Consider the following 22,116-nt stretch of genomic DNA (forward strand, 5'->3'; position numbering starts at 1 on the left):
GTGCTGCAAGAGGATCAAGTTATTCAGAAACATTTGTAAATAGTAATGTGTGGTTTCCATGTGCTTAAACTGTGATGCATTGTGATCATCTTCTTAAAGAGCTACTTTTTTCAGTTTCTTAATGACATCTGTTGTCATTGTGATTCAAAGAAGATTTGATGATTCTTGTAGTGAGGCCAAACGCTGTAATCAAAGCCGTTGATAAACCTGCCTTTGATAAACTTCATGATACAGGATACAAAAAAGACTGATTCTTTAAATCCACTAACACCCCCCCCCCCAAGCCTGTACACTTGCACGCATAGACATACAGATGCACATGCACGCATGTTTTAGCTCTAACATTGAAAATGTGCCTCCAGTCATGGTTGATAAAGGCATTACATGAAAGCAGTGAACACAAATGAGCTGCTGAACAAGGCTCCTCTAGAGTCAGAGGGTGCCTATTCATAATTTTCCAGAAGGCTTGGATTTGGATGCCTGCAGAAAGAAGAAGATTGCACAATGTTCAATCATCTTCTGAAAGATGTTTTGCAAATGTTAAACCTAGGAACTCAAATGTTGCTGTTCCGCTGGTAATGTAAGGAATTAAGTGTTAGTGAGCTGCAAAAAAATATATGATCTCCAACAGCTCATATGTAGCTCATGGGACTCTGAGACAGCATCAGAGTGTAGCAGAAATAAATTAAAATCCTTTATTTAATAGATTGGGACAGACAAAGGACCTCATTACAGTCCTAGTTTAGACCTACACCTCAGTTCCACTTTTAGGACCTTGCAAGTTAGAATAGCGTTGTCAGCTCTGTCAAAACTGAGAGTAGCAGAGGGTTCCTGAAAACTATTGTGGATTTTACACAGAAAGTTAAAATGGTATACGGACATTCAGAGCATACAAAATTCTACTTTTCATTTTTACTCCATGAAGAAATAGGTTTTGCAGAGAAATAAAAAATTAATGTTGCAGCACCTTACTTAGTTGCCTCTGATTTTCTTGAGGGGAGAAAAAATAATCAAACAGTTTTATGTTGATTACCAACCAATTAACCTTTGTTTTTTTTCTGAACCGCATCTATTCAATGTCTGCATTTGATTTTGTTTTCTGATTTTGTTTTATTATTTTTTTTTTTCCAGGCTGGAAGGATTATCCTGTTGCATTGTAAACAACCACTAAACCTTCTAAAGAGATTTCTCATCTGCACTGTTTTGCTGGTGAGTTGCTTGAAGCCTGATGCTATAAAGATAATAGAATTAGCAGACCTAGCAGGCCTCATTATTTTTAATTACTATTACTGCTGCTCACACACTACATGTAATTTGGTAATGCTGGAGTGGGGTGTGGGGAGGGAACCAATTCTGTATTTCAGAATGGTCCGTCATAGAAGTGTTTGTTGTCAAATCCTTCTGTGAATTATGTGTTTCTTTCAGATTTATCTTTTTAATAATATTCTGATCAAATCTCAGAAACTCAACATAACAATAGGAAAAAGGGAATGTAGACCATAAATAGGTCAAAATCAAAGTACCTTCAGCTCACAGTTTGGTTTATTTATCAAAGCAAAATCAATTGTTATTATTAGCCTATTATCATCATCCTTCCAGTGAGCTGGCTTCATTTTAATCAATATTTCCAATTAGTCTACATCAAAAACAGTTTTAAACTGTAGCAACTCGGCTCAGTGTAGGCTAAATATATATATGTGTTTCTGTGTCTCTTCCTTTCATTCTATCTTTGTTAATAAGATATTTCTTTACAAATAAGTAATAAGCAGCCAAGTGAAAAACATATTTGTAATAGTTATGCATCAGAGTCAATAATGGATTACCTACTGTGTTAAAATGCTATTTGTCTTTTATTTGTATGAACTATATGCTTTAAATAGTACATCATGTAATAAATTACTCATCATTAAATAACGTCAAATAATCATCACTGAAGTTTCAGGTCACAGCAAAGAGAAACTGAGGATCAGTGCTCTGTGGCAATGTTTTTTACTGGCTATTTTTGACTTGTAAAATAAATGTTTGTGGAAATGGCTGCAAGTCATTCTTTTCCCATTCTTTTTCATGCCAGAAGTATCTTTGCTCTTCCATGGTTTGCCTGATAGCTCCCTAGATTTATATATATTATATATTCTTTCTGATTTTCCCCTATTAAATTAGTATTGCTGCTTTATACATGCAGTGCTAAAAGCAAAGCAGAATTAATCCATACTGGTTCTGTCTCGCTATCATGTCTTGCGCTGGCCCAAGCAGGGATTTCATGTTTTTAAGAGAACAATGAAAAAGCACCTGTTTACATTATTGTTATTATTATTTTTAATTTTGGCTGCCTATTAGAAGGCTACACAGATGGTCTTCTTTTTCCTTCCCCTTAATAAAAATACAGCAACTGCTATGGATAAGAACAATTGTTCTGCTTTCTTTCAGGGATTTAGACACTAGTTATTCATGCAATAACAGTTTCCATAAGGCATACTTTCCAGGTGGACAACATAGTTCTAGTTCAAGCATTCATAACTCAGAAGTATTTAGCATCTCAATGTATGTCCTAATTTATGAAAGCAAGAGGAGGCTTACGTAAGCTGCTTTTCCTAAACACACATAAATTGGTGTGTGTTTCTATATACACACATCAGAAGCCTTTCTTTGGAGGTCAATGAAAAGAGCAGATTATTGAGAGAAGTCCAGTTCTGTTGCCAATATATGGAAGTTGTTCTGCCCAGTGAGGTCAGCAAGGGCACAATCTGTACTGCGTCTTTGCAAACGATTTTGTCATAGTTTAGTTCATGTGACTCTAGGCCTGCATTTTCTATTTAAAAATTATTCTAATCCTTAACGTTTTTACTTATATATCTCATCCAGTCATCCAAACTATTCTCTTAACAATGGATGTGTCAACCCAGAACAACCAGCCTTCCTTGACTCTGGTGTCAACTACACATGTGCACTGTTGATTAAACATGCAGTTTCTATGTTTTTCACTCTGACAGGCTGCTTTGTCTGTTTTGATTCCTGTACTTCCTCCATTGTATATTCTGAAGTCAGCTACAGTTTTCAGTAATACTTTTAGCATAGGTCTGTTTAAAAGCATAAAGCCAAAGTGACCATTACTCTAATGGGAACTGAAGTGCAAGTTCAAGGCAGATTCAACTCGTTATTCACAAAGTTTCTGCATTCCCTTTCTTCCCAGGATATTGTGCAGTCTAACGTACCTGCAGTCTAACTGAGGTCTTGTGGAAGAAATGGTATTCAAGAATCATGTAATCAAATACTGGATCATGATGCATTTGTACACAGGAGCAAATTGGAGTTAAAATCATAATAAGTCTGGCATTTCCTAACTTTGTAGCACATGATTCACAATGTTTGTATTTTCCTGTGTTTCTCATGTCTAGTTGTGACTAGCTGTCATTTATATGACATATATATGTATTGTGTGTGTTTATAAAGGCACAACAGTGTAAATTTTGCCTCTTGTTCATCCCTAAATCATACATAAGTATGGAATACTCAACTACTAATGCACATTTTGCAGAGATCTTTTTAGTCTGAAGTCAACTGTTACTTGCGTCAGCTCAGCAAACTGACCTGCTTCACCTCTTTGGTGTTCCTTACTTGGTATATGCACCTCGATTTTTTTCCACATCCTAACAGAACCTTGAACTCCACCTTGAACTCCATTAGATACCAGTGAAACATGTTAGGGAAATGATACTTTTGTATGCTGAAATAGATATATTAGAGTTAGGAATTATTTTATTAATATATCTGTTCAAATAAATGTACATTTTTTCCAGATGCTATACTATTTCTAAGGTGAAAGGTTGAAATAGTTTTGGTTTATTAATTCAGTCACAGGGGTCATGTGAGTCAAAGAACTAAATTATTCCACAAGTGGTGAAACTGATACTGTGGAATATTATGCTTGAGACTTTTGAAGTGTAAAGAAATGAGATGTCCTTTTGTGAAAAATTTCAGTGGAATTTCCATGTGGAATATCATTAGGCTCTGTTACAAATTCCATCTCAATAACAGCCAATGATCACAGTGAAGTTAATGGAGGAGCTGGAAGGAGAATCAGGAGTCTTTGCACCCAGATATCATAATCTGAGATATAATTATTTGATGAGTTCATCTGAGGATATAGCAAGCTTCACAAACTTTGAAATCAGGCAGATTGAAAGTAGGCATAGTCAACTGTGCAAATACTTTTTGGATTATGTTTGAACGTATCTGATTCTGTGCCTTCTCCTCTACACTCCCCCTTCCCCCCCTTTTAAATTGTTTTTTTTAATGTTTCAAAGGTTTTATCAAGTTCTTAAATAAGAATACTTCTGTATGTAGTATAAAACATTCCTTGCAGCAACAATGCTCTCTGGTGCCCACATCTCCTCAGGTATCATAAGTGTTGCAGGCTTTCTTTAAGGATAGAGGCCAGTGATAAGAATTTTAGCATTGCATGTACTTTAGAACATTTTCTTAATCTGTAGACATGAAATATTGTACTTTATCATGTGACAGTACTTTGTAATTTAGAAAATTATATTTAGTTTGGTGTGAATTAATCTTAACACTCACTGCTCTAAAGTCTGAATAATCAAGAGTGTTAAGCTAAACATAGGATATGTAAAAGTTGATCATGACTTTCTGTAAATCATGTAAGCACTATTTTGCATATTTCCACCATATTCCTTATGCTGTTTTGAGTAGTTTAACTGAGCAGTCATTGATTTATTGTAAACACACCAAACTGATCAAAATCCCCCCAAACATTGGGGTGGGGGAGCAGGCAGAGGAAGGGTGAAGCTCTGTGAGGCTTTGTGATTGAATATATTCCACAAAATCCAAGGGATAATGGGTACCAGTGTGCTGCAGCTTTGGCCTTTTGATCCTGATTTCAGTATTGTTCCATACACTTGGAACTGGTATTCCTTCTTGCTCATCTCTCTCTTCTTTCACTCTGCTGATGGGATGCTAGATGAATTTTGTGACAGAAGAGAGCTGTAAGGTTTCTGATGTGTATAACAACAAGCATTCTTCTCTGTAGTGATATCCCAGTACATAAACATGCCACTTGTAGGTCAAAAATGTGTTTTACTGCTGGCAGTGGTTTTTGTAACAGCTTATCCCCTTCAACTCGACCTGCTGTTATGGTTTTCCTTTAGCACATATAGCAGAGGTGACTTAATCAAATAGAGTCATCGAGTCATCATAAAAGGTAGCATTTACTCCCCCCCCCCCCCCCCCCCCCCTTTTTTTCGGTAATGTTAGGGGCTATTCATATCATAGCTGCGCAAGAAAAACTTTTTTTTTCTTAAAACACATTCAGAAGAAGGGTTACTATACCCTTTCTTGACCTACGTAGCTATGAAGTTATGGCATTGGGTAGGTGTAGCAATAAAGACAGCAGTATAAACACCCTTGAAAAATAGGTCAAAAGGACAAAAAGATCTTTTGTGACTCAGTCTTTGTTCAGTTAATCAGGTGCTAAAGCTGGTAGCTTGTTGATGTACTTGTCACAGTATTTGTGACTAGGTATGTCATTTGCTGTTATACACTTCATTGTACATAAGCATGATAGTGACCCCAGATGCATGCACCAACTGGTTTGACATCCAGAGTTTGTGTGAGAGCTTGTTGATACATAATGTGTACTGGAGCCTGTTTGCATGGTAAGGGAGAAGTAGGGAGAGCAGTTAATATTTTAGTACCTCGTATGTTGCATGCTTCTAAGAAAGTAGCAACACAGTCACTTGTCTAGCATCCCCATTCATGTCACAGCTGAATCTAACAACGGCAATGCGGGTGAAGTTTTATAAGGAGAAAAATACTGGAAACAGCATAGAGAGAAAAAGGTAATGCATATTGATCAGAAGAAAAATTATTACAATACATGAATGTTTGCTCATTCCTTTGCTTCTGCATTTTTTTTTCTTCCAGGTTTTGGGATGTTAAGGTGATTTTAAAAGCATTTTTATTTTGCAAGAAAGCAAGTTAAAGATTTACATGCTCATTTGTGTCTCAGGTTAATTAAAGGTCAATATTCTGGGAGGGATTACAAAATATGTGTAGTTTCAATGGGATGAACCTCAAAAAGATTTCAGTGATTTATCTATCCATGTGCATTTGTGCGTGCATATAAAGTATGGTACTTAAACATCTATTACAGAAAACAGCACACAGGGGATTTGGGTAATAGATCATTTTAATGTATGAATAGGTTACATTCCTAACTACTAGTTGGAGAGGGGTTAGTTCAGATGGGAAGGGGAATAAAGTAAATGGCTGGGAAAATTTATAGTATTGCAATTCAACAAAAATATTGATTAGAAGATGAGGAACTCAATTTTTATAAACTTAATCAACACTGATTGTTTGATACCCAGCTAGTAGTCTGTCAAAGAGAAATAAAAGCTACAAGTGTGGAGGGAAAGGGGGAGAGTGGGGGAGCAAGATGACAATATTCTGGGGGGAAAAAACATGTCAAACAAGAAAATGAAAAAGCCAATGAAAAACACTAATGTCATTTTCCATAAGATTGAAAGACTACAATTTTTTAAAGGGAATAGAGGCTGGCTGTGCTTTTATTTTGTTTAGTTTGTATTGTGATATTTTTGCCTGACTGGAAATGATATTTCAACCTGCAACTGCTGAATTTAGGAAAATCTGGCTTATAGTTTATTATGTTAATATTCTGCTAGCGTCCCATATTTCCATAGTCATTATCAAATAATCAGTTCCACAAAATAGGAGGTTGCTGAGATCCATTTAGAGCCAAGAGTGCCTTGGCCAAAGGTCAGTGCCGGGGGAGTTCTGCGCCACGGTGTGCAGGTGCCACTTGCGTCACAGCCATTAAACATGAAACTAAAATCAATGCCACTACCTCTTTGCAAGCTGCCAAACATCGTAGTCACCTCAGCAGAAACAAAAAATAGAACACAAGTTGCACACATGGTGTGCTTTTATAAGGAGCTGGGTAGAGGCTGAAGGAAGTTTTAAAAAGACCGTAACTCTGGTAGCATCTCCCAAAACAGAAATAAGCTGTAATTTTCCTTGGAGATCCTCCCCCTTTTAAATAGTCCTTGGAGCAGAGAGTCCTCTGTACCTCTGAGGAAGGGTGAGGAGCTGTTCCCACAGTTTTGGTCAAGATGATCACTGCCAAGTGCACTTAATTTGGCATTTTCTTTAGAAGCTATCAACATCCCTGCAAACAACATCTGTCACAGAGCTGGCAAGCTGGGCACTGTGTTGCTGCCCAGCCATAGCATAACAAGACTGTGGGGCACAATTCACTACAGCAAACAGGAAAATTTCTGAGCCATCGATCCACAAGGTCACATAATGTGTGAAACTGAATATGTAGCTTGTCAGAGAAAATTAGATGTCTATTTTAAATTAACTTCCAAAAAACTACCCGTAATCATTGATCAATAGAAAACATCGTTTGTACTGGGGGGAAGAGGGGGAGGGAAAGGGGGACTATATTGCTTTTTAAAAATTATTTTCTACTGGTAAAATTGTTTCTTCTTTTTGAATAATTTGAGTAGGCCAGCTTCTCTTCCATGTCATGTAGCTTTACGTGTAAGCACATATATATATATATATATATGCAGTGTTTTACTTAAATGCTTTTCAGAGGCCAATACTAAGAAATACTTTGTATTATAACTCTGTATTGTAGAAATAAGCAGTTGGCAGGACAAGGAAGAGTGCCAAGACCAATTCAATATGCGCTGTCACCATGAGAAATGAACACATAACTAGAACCTTAGGAGAAGTCTAATGCTTGTCCAATTTACTTTTATATTATGCTTACAAATATTGGTTGACTTCAGTGGAATTATTTTTGATTAGCTGATATGTGAAATAGCCCTAGACAGTGCCATATATTCCTCTTCTGTCATTCTTCCCTCTTATTAAAGGGTTGTTACTGCACTCAGTGCTGTATTTCTTACCAGCAATTTCCTAGCAGCTCTGAAAAGTTTGCTGGAGCCTGCATTTCTCCTTCTTGAATTAGTTTCTCACCTTCTGAATGGATTTTTCTGACTCATTTGCCAAAAGAATATATGAGCAGAAATAAGATAGTTGGGCTGGGACAGCATAAACTTCCAGCAAAACAACCTTCTTGTTTAGTCCCTCCACTCCTACTCAGCAGAAGCAATTACCTTTTGCATTGAACCTTTTTGTCTCATTAAGTGTGACATGAACATTAGCTATTTGGAAACTGTAATGTCACAGTCTCTTCTATCGATGGAGGAGGAGGTGATGGTTGCTCAGAACCTGGCCACGTATTTGTTTGAAATTGTTTTATAGTTTGGGAGATTATCTTGTGTACTATATCTTCTACCCGAGTATTTAGCATAGAATGTTCAGAATTTATTGTTCTTTTTCAACGCGGTAATGAAATGGTGATAATCTCAACCATAGGTTTTCTATTTTGAAGCTATATGTAATTTGAGAAATATGTTTCTGTAAGACAGACATGTACATACATTTTAGAAACTGTTATTTAGTGGTGTCTGTGTCTCAAGGAAAATAAAACAGATTTTCTATATGTTTAGTATTTAAGTGAAAGGGCACATATTTAAAATGAAAGATTTTCTATAAAGGGTGAGACTCACTGAAGAGACAGCAGATCAGTCCTGTAGGGCCAGTAAACTTTTATACAGGTTTGAGAATAAAGTACGGTCAGAGAGCTTATTGTGTTGATAAACTAAGTAATTTTGGTTATTGCAGTGTCATAAAAATAAGTAGATTTGCCTGGATTTCAGAATGTTCCAATTTCGCATCTGAAATTAAGAAATCATAGTAATTTTTATTACTCATCTGTTTCCCAGGAATTTATCAGACATTTTGCAGTTACAGAGCAAAACTGAGCCTTGCCTCAAAGATCTTATAACTTAAGTAATTTCATTTTCAGATGTAAGCTTCTCAGAAAATGTTGAAATTATTGTTCCAAAATACAGCATTTTAAACTCATGTTGCAATTTCAGCTATTCCTCAGACCTAGCTGATTTCTGATAGAATAATTTCTAGCGTGAGTTTAAAAACTGAGGCAGCACAGGAGCATGTGCAGTTTTTGTTGCCTTCAGGCCTTTTGTTAGCTTTTATCATATTATCCATCTGCGTAGCACATCTGTCATTCAGGTGGTCAGCAGAGCCTGCTGAGCCCTTGTTGGTGGTTTAATATATGTACTTACTGTACAGTCCTTATATCCCATGGGATTCCTCCTTGAAGGGCAGAGAGAGTCAATATATCTGAGAAGTCAGCTAGAGGAGAGAGGAGTGTGGACCCTCACTAAGTTACTCATTTTGTTGTTGTTGCAATGATTCATGGATCTGCCACCATTGTCTGATCTCGCCCTTTTAGAGTACTTGTCATTAACGAGCATTGTCATGACACAAAATCAAAACTAATTTCATTTTGTAAGGGACACCCACAGCTGTGACTCTTGCTGTAAATATGATCATGTTGTTTTTCTGTCATAATGATGAGTAGACGTATGTAATGTTAATAAGATACTTAATATTTCTAGCAATTGTAGGTGAGAAAGAGTTCATTCTGTACTGTGTAAAGTTTAAAGTTTATTTAAGTAGGCTGATAGAGATATTTCTAACTATTCATCATATTAAGACTGTTCACAAATCCGGTGCAGTGTTCATTGCTTAATTTGAAACTACTGGGTTAGGTATTTAAAAAACCTGAAATCAATATTATGGAATATGAAGGAAGCCTGCAGTAAAGCTTTTTCTACAGTGAAGTAGAACTGCTCTGGGATGAAAGTCATATACAAGATTTATCAGTTCAGTTGTCATCTCAGTGCTATTGTGAAATAAAGACTCTTTGCCCTGTGGTTGTGTTATTACAATGGCAGCATAAGCAACCGAAAGGTTTAGAGGGAAAGATTGTATCTTAAATCACCTGTTATTCCTGAATAAGACAGACTTGTGAGTCTACGAAACTCCTCTTCAGCTCACAGCAGTCACATAGCAGTAAATACTGCACTTGAACACTGGAGTGAGTATTTGTATTTGACCTATAAAAACGCTGATTATTGTGTAGCTTGTGATGTATGTGGTAACTAATATTAACCTTCTTGCTTTAAGACTCTTAATAAGTAAAGACATTGTTGGGTGAGAGAGATTAATGTTCATTGAGCTGGTTATTGGGTAGAAGCTGCTTTTCTTTCTGGTTAAGTACTAAATCATATTTTCTATGAGGAACTACCAGGCTTGTTTGTGTCCCTTTTCATGAGAGATGAGGGGAAAAAATACTTGGGTAAATTTTTGCCACCAACGGTTCTGGGATACAGGAGTGATACAGGCATTTTCTTCTGGAGGACCCTGGTTTGTGGTGTTTAGTTCAAATATTATGAACAACTGCTTTGAGCAAAGTCAACTACCTTCAAGACAAGCCAGTTTGTGTGAGGAGCAAACTCACCTTTTATATGCAAGCTAGGAAACAGATAAGGATTATTAAAAATTACCAAAAACAAAACCAAAAAAAGTCTATATTGCCATGAGCTGTATAAAATATTTGTTGCACACCATATGCTCTTTAGAACTTTCTCAGCAACCAAACAGCACACTAAAGATGCCCATCCAGGCAGTGGTGACCAGACAACCTGGAAAAACACTCTGCCTAATAAAGACGTGTTTTCAACATTTCTTAAATTCAGAGGGAAGCTTCATTTTGAAGGGCACCAACAATCTTGGCTGGTTTGCTTAGCTGCATTTTCTGTTGTGAAAGGGCAAGTCCACCAAAGGAAGGAATATATGCAGATTGAGACTTTCAGAGTATGACTTAAAAGGTTGTTTTCATAGACCAAAGTCTATAGACTGCCAGCTTCTACAGTGGCTTAAGCCATGAAGGTTTCTTTTTAACTGTTTTTGGGTTGCTAGCAGGCAGGGACACCTTGCATGCTCAGGAGCTGCTGTGCACAAACTGTGCAGACTTTGCTTTTCATGGATTTGCCCTGCATACATTGTGTGGTGTCAGGCCTTCTGCTTGCAGGTGACAGGCTGACACGGGGCAAGGCCTGGATCTGTCTGATAAGGTGTCTCTGTGTTATTAATCATCCTTGAAACATGATAAAGAAAATTTATCCTCTCCAGTTCTCAAGGCGGTTTATCCATTTCTGTGAAATCTGCTGTTACCAGTGGGGTGTTGTTATAGTGTAGACTACAGAGGGTCAGAAAGTTAAAAATGAGCAACTGCTCACAGGATCCCACAATCACATCTGGCCATCTTTTTTTTTTTCCTCTTTTTTTTTTTTTTTTCCCCTGCTGTGGTAAATCTGTGTGGGAAAGGCTTGCTTCTTCTGAGCAAAACTAGCTCTTGCATTGCATGACAGCTATTAACAATAGCTAAGTAAATTAGAGATTAATACAACCCAGACAGTCAAATCTGAATCTTCCTGCACTTTAAGTGTTGCTTTTTGGGGACTAGTCTTGAACTCCTACGTAAATTTGCTTATTTGGGTTCACCTATAATGGAAGCAGATCTATTTTTGCTGATTTTATTCCTAAAAAATTATGACTTTATTAATTGTGTTTTTGTTTGTTTGTTTTGTTTTGTTATTATTTTCATCTTTGTTTCTGACCCCACAAATTGACGTATGAGGAATGGCTTGGCACATAGATAAGTCAACTGGTAACTTCGCATTATTTTGACCGTGTCTGCATTGTTGGCATATCACAGAGTACTCACCCAAGTCAGAAAGATATTTCGGTTCACTTAGAAACCGTAAAGTTTGATTGCATGATAGTGCAACTTTTTGAATAACAGTATCACTACTGGTGGAGCTATTCCATATTGTGGTTCTATAGTAATGCAGTCTGCACTAGTGGTGTGATGTCAAGCTTAAGTTTAGGGAGGACAAGAGAACACCTCTGCTTTGTATTTAAGTATTTTATTTGTCAACCAAATTGAGGCTTGCAAGCTAAGAGCATGTTGCATTGAAGGCCACATTTAAGCCATTTGAATATTATATGTTTCTGATAAGAATAAGGGCATATTCATAAAGTTGTTTTTCCCACTGTGGGAATAGCTTGCTTTAATAGACATTTAAAAAAAATAAGAGAGCTTTTGTTACATATATATGTTTTTATATATATATATATAAACACACATACGTATCTCGTAACATTAACTCTTCATTAAATTAGTCATCTTTTAATCCATTGTTGTTTTGCTTTCTCATTTGCAGATTATGGGCTGAAATGCAGAAATGTTGGAACAGTTGTTTCTTTTCATTCTCTAATTACACAACATCTGTCCTCTTCTCTCTCAGTTGTATCCCACCCCAAAGGTTTGATTTCAAAACCATTGTAGCCCTTCTCTGAACATGAAAACGTAGCATTTCAACAAGTCAGCATCAACCATTTGAGTCACAGCCCCTTCTGATTTTCAAGTTATTGATACAAATAAAAACCAAAATTAGCACCTACCACCCATAAAAAGTAAAAAAAAAAAAAAAAAAAAAAAAAAAAAAAAAAAAAGGAAAAGAAAATTTTATTGCATTTTTTGAAGCAGAGAAAGTTAGGAATTATAGTAGCAGTTAAGGTCTTTTATCTAGAGCAGATAACATGTTTTGCTAAGCAGTTTCACTCTCTGGAAGACATTATTAGTGTTTGAACATGATCTTGACAAGTAGGCTGTTGGACTACCAGTGTTACAGGAATAATAAAAATGTTAATATTCCAATATAAATGTGCTGCAAGTACCTAGTAATTGTTTGAGATCTGAAAGTTAATATAAAAGCAAATGTTCTGGACCTGTGGTTTGTAGTTCTAAGGCTGTAAAGTTAGCGTAGATAAAACATTCACTCTTGATTTTAAAGTGCTTAAGGATTACTTAATAAATATAAGCTTTCAAATATGCCTAAAAACAGAATAGGAAGAAAGAATGATAAGCTAATGAGTGGCAGCTATAATGATGTACAGAAGACTTTTAAAATCAAGTTTAAAAGTGTGATAGATGATGTGTGAAGGCAGAGTAACATCACATAACTTCTTCAGCTCTGTTCTGACTCTATTCTATTAATCTGGTTTCTGGATACTCTTGAAATTTTAACTACTCCAATCATGATTAATGTTCACCTTAGGATAAATGCATTACCTCTCGTTGCGTGTATGTCTGTCAACAAACTGTGGGAGGCACAGTATATTTACCATGTCCAGACACCTCAGTAGAAAAAGAAAAGCCCATCTCCTTGCCTATAGCTTGAGATCTGTCCGTCTCCCTGCCTATAGCTTGAGCTCTGTCCATGCATTATGTCAACATCAAGTGATGCTCTCAGTAAATAGGGGTGTTTTTCTCTTTTACCATCTTCAGTAGTTTAGTGTTTAGGCAGATACTCATGAGAGCCTGTAATATATTATCACTGTGAATCCCTATTTCTGAGACCAGCTTTAAATGAGAAGAGGAGATGAATCCCAATCTTCCTGCAGCCTGGGTCTGTATTCGGAAGAGCAGAACATGAATTGTTACCATTTGTCATAGCATGATATCTAGATATGGTCACGGTCCAGATTCCCTAGTTTGCCTTTCCCATTTGTCTCATGTTTTGGAAGTTAACTTTGCTGCTTATCAGACCTTGGTGATGATTTTCAGAGAAAATTAAAAATAAAACAAAAAAACTAACAACACACACACAAAAAAACCATAAACCTGAATCTATCAAAACGTACAGAAGGGTTTGTATTGCCTTTGATAGATTTTTGGGTGTGACTACAAGTTATTGCAAGTCAACTTTATTTGATTCTTCAGCATTACTGTCTACCACAGGACAGGGCACAGCATGCACGCTGGTTTCCTCAGGACAGCTCATATTGCTCTGCACTCTGCCTTTTTTCTTGGAATCCAGAAGATGAAAATAGAGTCTAAGAGCTGCCTATTTCTCCCACACACATACCCCCCACACCCCTTTTCCCACATCACTGTGTTATTTCTTTAAAAATAAAATACAGAGCAAGGCAGCTCTGGCAGTTTCTAGCAAGCTGCAAGAGACACTGCAAGCAGCTCACAGCTCCATGTGCAGTCAATCCACTTGCGCAGACTCCTGGCTGAGGCACTATTTTCCCTTTCTCCTTGTTCACTTTGTATGGCTTAATGGTGAATTAATAACTTTCAGTCCTAGCTAGCCTACAGCAAGTAGTTTTGTTTGACATGCCACCTGCAATGCACCAAATGTGGATCGCTTGTTGGTGCTAAAGCTTGAACTTCAGAGGATGTGAATATGTTTGTTAAAAGAAATGTTTAATGTACCATGTATAGGGAGAAGACAACAGAGACAATCCTTTCACTTGTTAATGTATTACAGTTAAACTTAAAGCCAACTTTTGTCCTCAGTTCCACTAGTGTTACACAGGCCAGGATTTCCTCTCCTGTGAGAGAAAGAAATGTGAAAGGTGCAGTTCTGCAGCTGCTTTGCTTTTGTGGAAAACTTCCTGACAGTGAAGTATTGTGCAAGGAGCAGCTGCAGAATCAGGCCCTTTGTACACATGCACTTGTAGTAATCTTAAAAGAAATAGAATTGGACCTGCAAAATGGCACTTCAGCTCAGAGAAAAATCCAACGTCTTCCATCTGCTCCCTGCTCTTGCAGCTGCAGTGAATTATGATGTGCTGTCACATTTATAGGGTGATTTCATCAACTGATTTATTTAATTAATTTAGATTTAACATCGTACAAAGGATATGTGATAAAGTGGTGTAAGTCTTTCCTCAGCCACTGCACTAGCCAAGATTTATTTTAAGTATCCTTTGCCTCTCTGTGTCTTCCCTTGTTCTTTTCAAGCTACAGCCAAGGGAGAGTTTGAAATAGCTGATCGGACCTAAAGCTGCTGAATAACAGTGCTGCCATAAACTGGCATAGAACTGGCAATTTCAATCTTACATTATGACGTGAGGATTAAAGCAGCCATATATTCTCTCCACCAAAAAATTATCTATCGCACTGATGAGTCCCTAGTGACTCTTGAAATCTATACATTGCTTCATGTGCAAGTATGGATTCATCTGTAGTTAGACCATTACTTAGGGTGTTAACAATTGTAAGAATATGATTCCTGAATATCCTTCTTGAATGTGATCTTGAAACAGCATAGAACATCCTTTCTTGCTTCGTTTTTATGGAACAACGGGTGATGTCTATGGATGCTGACAGGTAAAATCAATAGCAATACAAATCTACATTTATCTTGTGAATTGGTATCGTGTTGACTGTAAAAATAAAGGACTCTTTCCTGGTGATGGTTTCAATAATAGTAACAAATTAACATTATGCTAATACATGATCAGATATAGGAAAATTAATGCCGAGTTTTTCGTAGCAGCTGCAGGTAGGCATAGAAAGTAATGATTCCTCTACTAAAAAGCTTAATATCAAATAGATAAATTAAGAGAACAGAAGCTTTCCAAACTGAATATAGTCTTGTGTGTGTGTGTTAGACTGAGAGGTTTCATTTTCCTTCTTGGCTCACCTAACATTGAGAATTAAAAGGTAGTCACAAATTAATTTTTTTTTTCTCTCTTAATGTTCTACAGTGCTTGCTTAAACTGGGGACAGAGGTTGAGCTTGAGTAAACCCCAGAAAAAGACCAAGCACAGTTTCACTAAGTCCATCTAAGATATCCACACTCAGAACACTGATTTTGTAGTATCAATCGTGCTTCAGTTATGAACCATAAGATTTTAGTGATTGACATCTATGAGCAAATAAAATCAAGTATTTTCAGTGGAAGAGAGAATGTAAGCAGTCAAAAAATAGCTAAAGATTTTTTACAGTGTGTAAATAGAAGTGATCTGAATGTCTTTTGTGTGCGCCTGAGTAATGGGCAATGCTTTATGAAGCCAGAGATGGTGGAAATACTTTGTGTTTAATTTTCATTTTTCTTGTTGTTTTTCATAGTCTTGAAAAATATGCAATCTTCTGAACTGTATTTTGTTGTTTTATTTTCACAGAAATGAATATTGGCTAAAAACATAGCTTATTTCTATAGAGTGAGACTACAGAAATAGGAGTTCTCACTAGTAGCAGAACCATAAAATAGAAACTGTGAAAAATGTATGTGCTTCATCTCAAAAGCCTAAATGTTCTTTATTGTCACCTGTTCTTATTACATAATATTAGATAAAATCAGTACAAACGAAAAATGCCAACACAGAAACTGAGCTTGGTTCTACAGTGATGGAATGACGATTGTTACTCTAGAATTCAAAAAAAGGTAAAATAAAAGCAAGTACCAGTAATTTAATTTTTACATTATAACAGGCTGGAAAAAATGACTGAAAAAAACGTAGGAGCTATATCTTAATTTCAGAAGTGACCTAGCTAATTAGAAGTTAGGAATGTGATTGGGGTATGGACTCAGGCTTTTTGCAAGTTTATTAGCTTGATAATCTAAAAGGTAGACTTGAGAGGGGGAAAGGGTGTAGACTATTCAGCAGTAAAGAATCATGAGTTGAGATTAAGCTGCATAGATTTTTTTTGTAATAATAGACATTTCTATGTGATAACCTCTGCTAAATGTACATATCAGTGCCATAATAACATTAGATTTGCTTTCTACATCAGCGTAGTTTATCTGGGCTAATAAAATTACAAAAGAATATATATACATATATATATATTTAATTCTCATGTTGCAAAAGAACCACAGCTAAAATTAGATTTGTTTCCCTGTCACTACTATATAGATTAGCTGCTGTCCTTATTGAGCAATGCACCTTTTGATTATCCAATCAATAACAACACTTAAAGATTGGTATGTATGCTGATGCCTTCCTTCTTCCCTCACTCTTTATTTTCTGTGATTTCTACACTAGACATTGCTTGTCAGGGACCCATTTCCTGGTGGTTCTCCCTGAGGGGATTATTTTGGCTGCGCTGGTTTGAGTGCATGCAAAGTCAAGGATTTATTCCTGTTGAAAAGAAATCTCTGGTAAGTGCTTTCAAATCCAAAGACTTTTGTTAGCTTCAAGACTGCCTAGCTGCAGCATGCATGGGTCTTGATACTTTGGAGGAAATATAGTAGATTATATAGTATATAGTATATTGCTCAGTTTTACTTTATTGTTTTTGTTTTTCTTCCTCCTGTTAAAGACAATGTTGAAAATTAGAACCACCCATATCACTTCTAGACCAGTCTTTGGTTTGCCTAGGGAGGGAAAATGACATGCTTCTGAATCAGAAGTCTGACCTCCATATGGATTCTCTCAACATTGTAAAGAAGCTAACAAAATATTATTTCCTCCTGCCAAACTCAGAACATTTGACTTCCATATCCACCTTTTAAACAGAAATATTTATGAACCTGTTCACATAATTCAAAAAAAAAAAAAAATCCCAGAAACTAAGCTAATCTATCAAAAGTCTAACAAGCCAACCTTTAAAAGTAGACTCAATAGCCTGAAGACTATCCTTTAGTCCTTAACAAACATTGTTATTATTACTTTATAATTAATGTGTTTTTACTAGTAGCCATAGTAGTCATCTGAGATGTCTTCATCAAAGGATACTTGAATAGGTTAATAGTGGCTGAGAAAAAATTGATTTATTTATTTTTAATTATAGCATGCAAATGAACATGAGACTTTTTTTTTTTTACTCAAAGATGTTATAAAGAAAAAAGTCCTTCGAGGAGTTCATTGCTTGTTTGAGGAATAGTAAATTACTTCTACTTCAATGCAGAATATTCCAACAGAATAGCTATTGCAGCAGAAGACTAGACATTTACATAACTAACAAAAGTATCTAGAATCACTGCAGTGAATATTACTGAGAATCAGAAAATATTTTAAACCTCTGCTCACTTGTGAAATCCAGCATTTAATTATTGGGTGGCAGAGTAAGACCTTGGTCAGAGTAAGATCTAAGTTGAAGTGACCTTATGTGTTGCATACTATGTAATTTCTTTCCAGCCTCCTCTAATGTACATGTTGAAGACAAGGTTCTTGTGGATCACTGTTTGAGTCCTCTAGTTTGCCTTTTCTAGTAGTACTTATGTCTTTACAACCATCACTTGTGATCTGTGTCACCACCTACGTTAGACCCCCTTGTTCAACTTGTGGAATTTAGCTGCCTCGTGTACTTATGGCTGTCTTCCCACTCCTGCATTTCATGTCCCGTATCCTTTCTCTTTGGCATCTGCCTTCTCACTGTAGGATCATTCCATTTTCTTTCTGCTCAAAAATCTCATCTCCTGTGTCATGCATTTTACTTCCATGGCTGGTTATATATCAGTAGTGAAGGGATCATCATCTCCGAGAAGAGTACAGCTTTAATGCTCCGTAGGAACCTGTAATAGTAATATTCTTCTGTGCACTTGCCAAGGCTGTAAGCATGCTGCACTTAAGCAAAAGGAGACTGTGTATCATATTGACCACAGAAACATACAGTGGCTACCTTGGTCATTTGAAGCTGATGACCAGGGGACCTTGAGTAAAAATACTAACATAACTCAAGATCGAATGTTGTGAAAATTACAATCTACATAGTGTTTGCAACTCTTGAGTATTCCACCTATGTAAATCCTTCCAGTTTTTCAAGAAAGGTGAAGTACCACTTTGTTTCCAGATATTCATGTAGTCTTTTGTCTGTTTTTATTCTCTCTAGCCCTCCTTTGGATTTCATGTTTGAACTTTTGCAGAAGTACATATTAAAAGTAATCCAAAATTGCTAAGATTTGCCTGGTTTCACATTAAATGATATGAAACCTCTGAGCTCAGCATCATTTCCAACCAAAATCATAAATCTGCTCACACTCACTCAGCTTAGGATAATGATGAAAGTTTTTAATGGGCCCAAATGTAGGTTTCATAATAAAACCTGTCAGCAGGTTTGGATTTCGTTACACACAATTTGTACTATTCTTTTTCAAAAGCAGGGATGAAACTGAGAAACTAGCCAGAAGACAAATCACTACTGAATCATACAGTCACAAGAATAAGGACCTGAATTTTGCCTACTGATCATGCAAATATCACTAGCAATGTTCACCGCTCATCGTTTTTGGACAGAGCAAGTTGTCTTGTGGCATTGAAGATTAGAGTTTTGGCAGTTAATCTACCAACATAAAAAGCAGCCAACTTAAAAAGCTTTCAGAAAGTTACTGAATGTAACACGTCTTATAATGCAAAAAGGTGCTTAATCTACCAGAAGGCAATGAATCCACCTTAAGATATCAAATCAGGAGCAAGCTTTTGAAAACTGAAACACAGTGGGTTCATATTAATGTTGGGGAAATGCCTGCCTATAGAATTATCTGAAGCCATAATGGCTGAAGTTCATCCATCTGAATGTTCTTATCTTTTAGATCAGTATTGAGATGAGCATTAAAGAAAGACTAATTCTAAAAATCTCTGTCTGTTAAGAGTCATGCTGCCATTTTAAAAATTAACTTTTTAATAAAATGATGGAATTTGAGGGCCGAAATAGCTAATATCTTAAAAAAAAAAAAAAAAAAAAAAGTGTGTCAGGGGACTATTAAACCAATGAATAAAATTTGAAAAATTGACATGAAACTACAAGCATTCTTGCAGACGTATCATCCGTGCTCAAGATATATGACAGGACTCTGGGTACCTATGTGTAATATATCTTAAATGGCTTGCTTAGAAAGGTCTTGCTAAAAATACTGCTGTCTGATTTTATAATTGAATAGTTCTAACATGTGTCTTTTAAAATGCTTATGCCCAGAAATTGCCATAAAGCTACTGTACTTCTAGAAGTTCTTAAGTGTGGAAAACCAAATCAACTATTTTTGTGATATTGATTAGAACATGATAAATGAATTCACAGGGTCCTTCTGATTTTTTTTTTCTTTAACAAAGGGGATTTCACTTAAGACACTGAATTTATTTCATGTTCTACATGAAAAAGAAGGAAATGCATTTCTCTTAATTGAGCTAACTAGTTTTAAAACTTTATGAGGTTCTTTGCAAAACCTTGTTGCGTCCTTGTGCCATCTTCTACGTTTACATTGGGTGTTTAACAAAAATATCAGAAGCAGCTATAATGGTTTCAAAGGAGAAGCAAAAATCAATAGGCAACTACTTAAAGTATTGCAGTATGTAGATGAGTAGCTTTGTTAAGTCTGAACTTCACACAGCAACATCAATGCAACTTGTAGAATAATGAACTTCAATACAAATGCTATGGAGGGAACAGGGAGGAAATGCCTCTTATAAATGAAGCAGTAAAAGGTGTTAATGCATGTTGACAAGAACCTGCTTGAGTTATGTACTGTGTTCAAATACTTTGCAAATGAAATCCTAGCAATAAGAACTTCAGAGAAAGAGGCATGGAACTGATGTAGCATATTTATTTGAAGTACAAGCTTCTACCAGCACAAAACTAGTGTGCTGAGAGAAACTTCATTTCCATAGGGTTTATCAAGAGAATAACTTTTTTTTTTTTTTTAATTGCATAGGATTTAAATAGATCTGCATACAACGGGGTATTTTTCATGTAATAAATAATATCTCTAGATAAAAGATTTTAAGCATTTTGTGCATCATATCTCAAGTGTATGCTCTAAGGATTATATTGGCATGTTATCTGAATAACTGTGCTACACTTAAGAGTACTGAAGGCATGAATAATTATTGCTTATCCTAAAGAAAGGACATGGTGAGGTGTAAGTGTTTTAAGTATCTACTCTTTATGCCTCTAGAAAATAATTCACAAAATACTAATTGCGGGTGTAAAAGATAAATACTTCTGTGAAAATCTTTTATTTTGAGAATATTGGAATATTTTAAGTACTTCTCCTTCTAATAAAGTTGTGTGAATATTTGTGCTCATAGCCTCCCACTTTGCTGTTAGTATGGAGTATGTCTTACTTCTGTTGTCTTTGCTGACAAGCCAACTACAAATCTGCTGTTTTCAGCTAGCTGCCTGAATTCTGGCATTTATGCTTGCCTCACACATAAGAAAGTTTGCCTGTTCTTTGTTAATGAGACAAGTTAAAGCTAACCACATATCCTCCTCTTACAGCTGAAGCATTCAGCTCCAAGGCCAGCTCCTTAGCAAGTGTAAAGGCAGCACCGCCCTATCTGCTTAACTGTAGCAATGCTGTGGTGCACCCATTTAAAGATCCAGGTCCTTGGATTTTACTGATCTTGTTGATGCCAACGCATCAAGATATTGCTACCATGCCCTTTATGGTTGTTTTCTACACTTTTTCCTACTGAAGTGGGTATGTAGAACTAAATGTACGCTCTAAATGATGGTGGCTTACCAGCATTCTCTGCTATCAATGACTGTTTTGTTTTGTTTTTGTCTGACGTGTCTCTGCCCTCTGTGACTACAGTGGTTTGTTTCTTTTCTGTCCCACGGAGACTAATGTTATGTGATGTTGATCACCACGTATTATGTGGTGTTTGATGTTGATTGTAGAGTGGCCAGCCTTTCATTTGTCTCTGGGACGATGCTGGAAGTAAATCACTACTCTATTGCTGAAGTGAAGGAATGATGCAGGAGTCGCTCAGCAGTGAGAACCCTAAGCTTGTTCCCAGAACAGTTTGGTTTACTGAAAAATGACTGCTGTGTGAATTAAACCCTGCTCCTCATCTAATGTTCTACAGTATCCATTCCAGATAGGTGTAAGAGTTCTTTGACATATTTTAAGTGTTTATTAACGTGAATGACTATCAGCACTTAGAAAACAGGGTGAATATTATCAAGGGAAGTCAGGGATAAATTAGTCATCATTTTTGCTTAATCCCAAGTCTCCTCTAGAGCCATTTGGAAAAACTCTGCTTAATTGTATACTTGTTCAGGAATATAAATCTATAATTTGTGAAACTGTGATGCCAAGTGTACTGTTGCTGTAGTAGGTCATAATTCAACACTCCAAGTATGCAGCAGTGCACTTGTTGACACTCAGCCCCCAAAGAGGGAGGCAGACAAAGCATCTGGAAGTCTGATATCCTGGGCTGATTTTAGCAAAGACAATTTTAAATAATCTATCAATTTTCATATCCTTTACAATAAGGGTTGCTTCCGTTCTACTTCTAATTTTCACGTATGGAACTTCTTTCTAGTCAATCTGCCCCTTCCATCTCTTGGCCTCAGCAAGAAAAGGTATGGGGATTTCACTGCGTATCACT

The 22,116-nt window shown here is 36.4% G+C and overlaps 1 protein-coding gene across 4 annotated transcripts in view; it reads left to right on the forward strand.

Moving 5' to 3' along the window:
- Nucleotides 1-342: 342 nt before the first annotated feature.
- Nucleotides 343-22,116, forward strand: part of RET (ret proto-oncogene) — a 127,628-nt gene continuing 105,854 nt past the window's right edge. For 2 of the 4 annotated variants that reach the window (XM_083843790.1, XM_083843791.1), the window contains exon 1: nucleotides 16,831-16,946. The gene's annotated coding sequence lies outside the window, so the exon portion shown is untranslated. Of the gene's footprint in view, nucleotides 1,210-16,830; nucleotides 16,947-22,116 lie in introns of those variants that run through there. The other 2 variants (XM_083843792.1, XM_083843794.1) reach the window with 2 other exon arrangements.

This window comes from Anser anser (assembly GCF_964211835.1).
Source record: "Anser anser genome assembly, chromosome: 7".
Classification (NCBI taxonomy): domain Eukaryota; kingdom Metazoa; phylum Chordata; class Aves; order Anseriformes; family Anatidae; genus Anser; species Anser anser.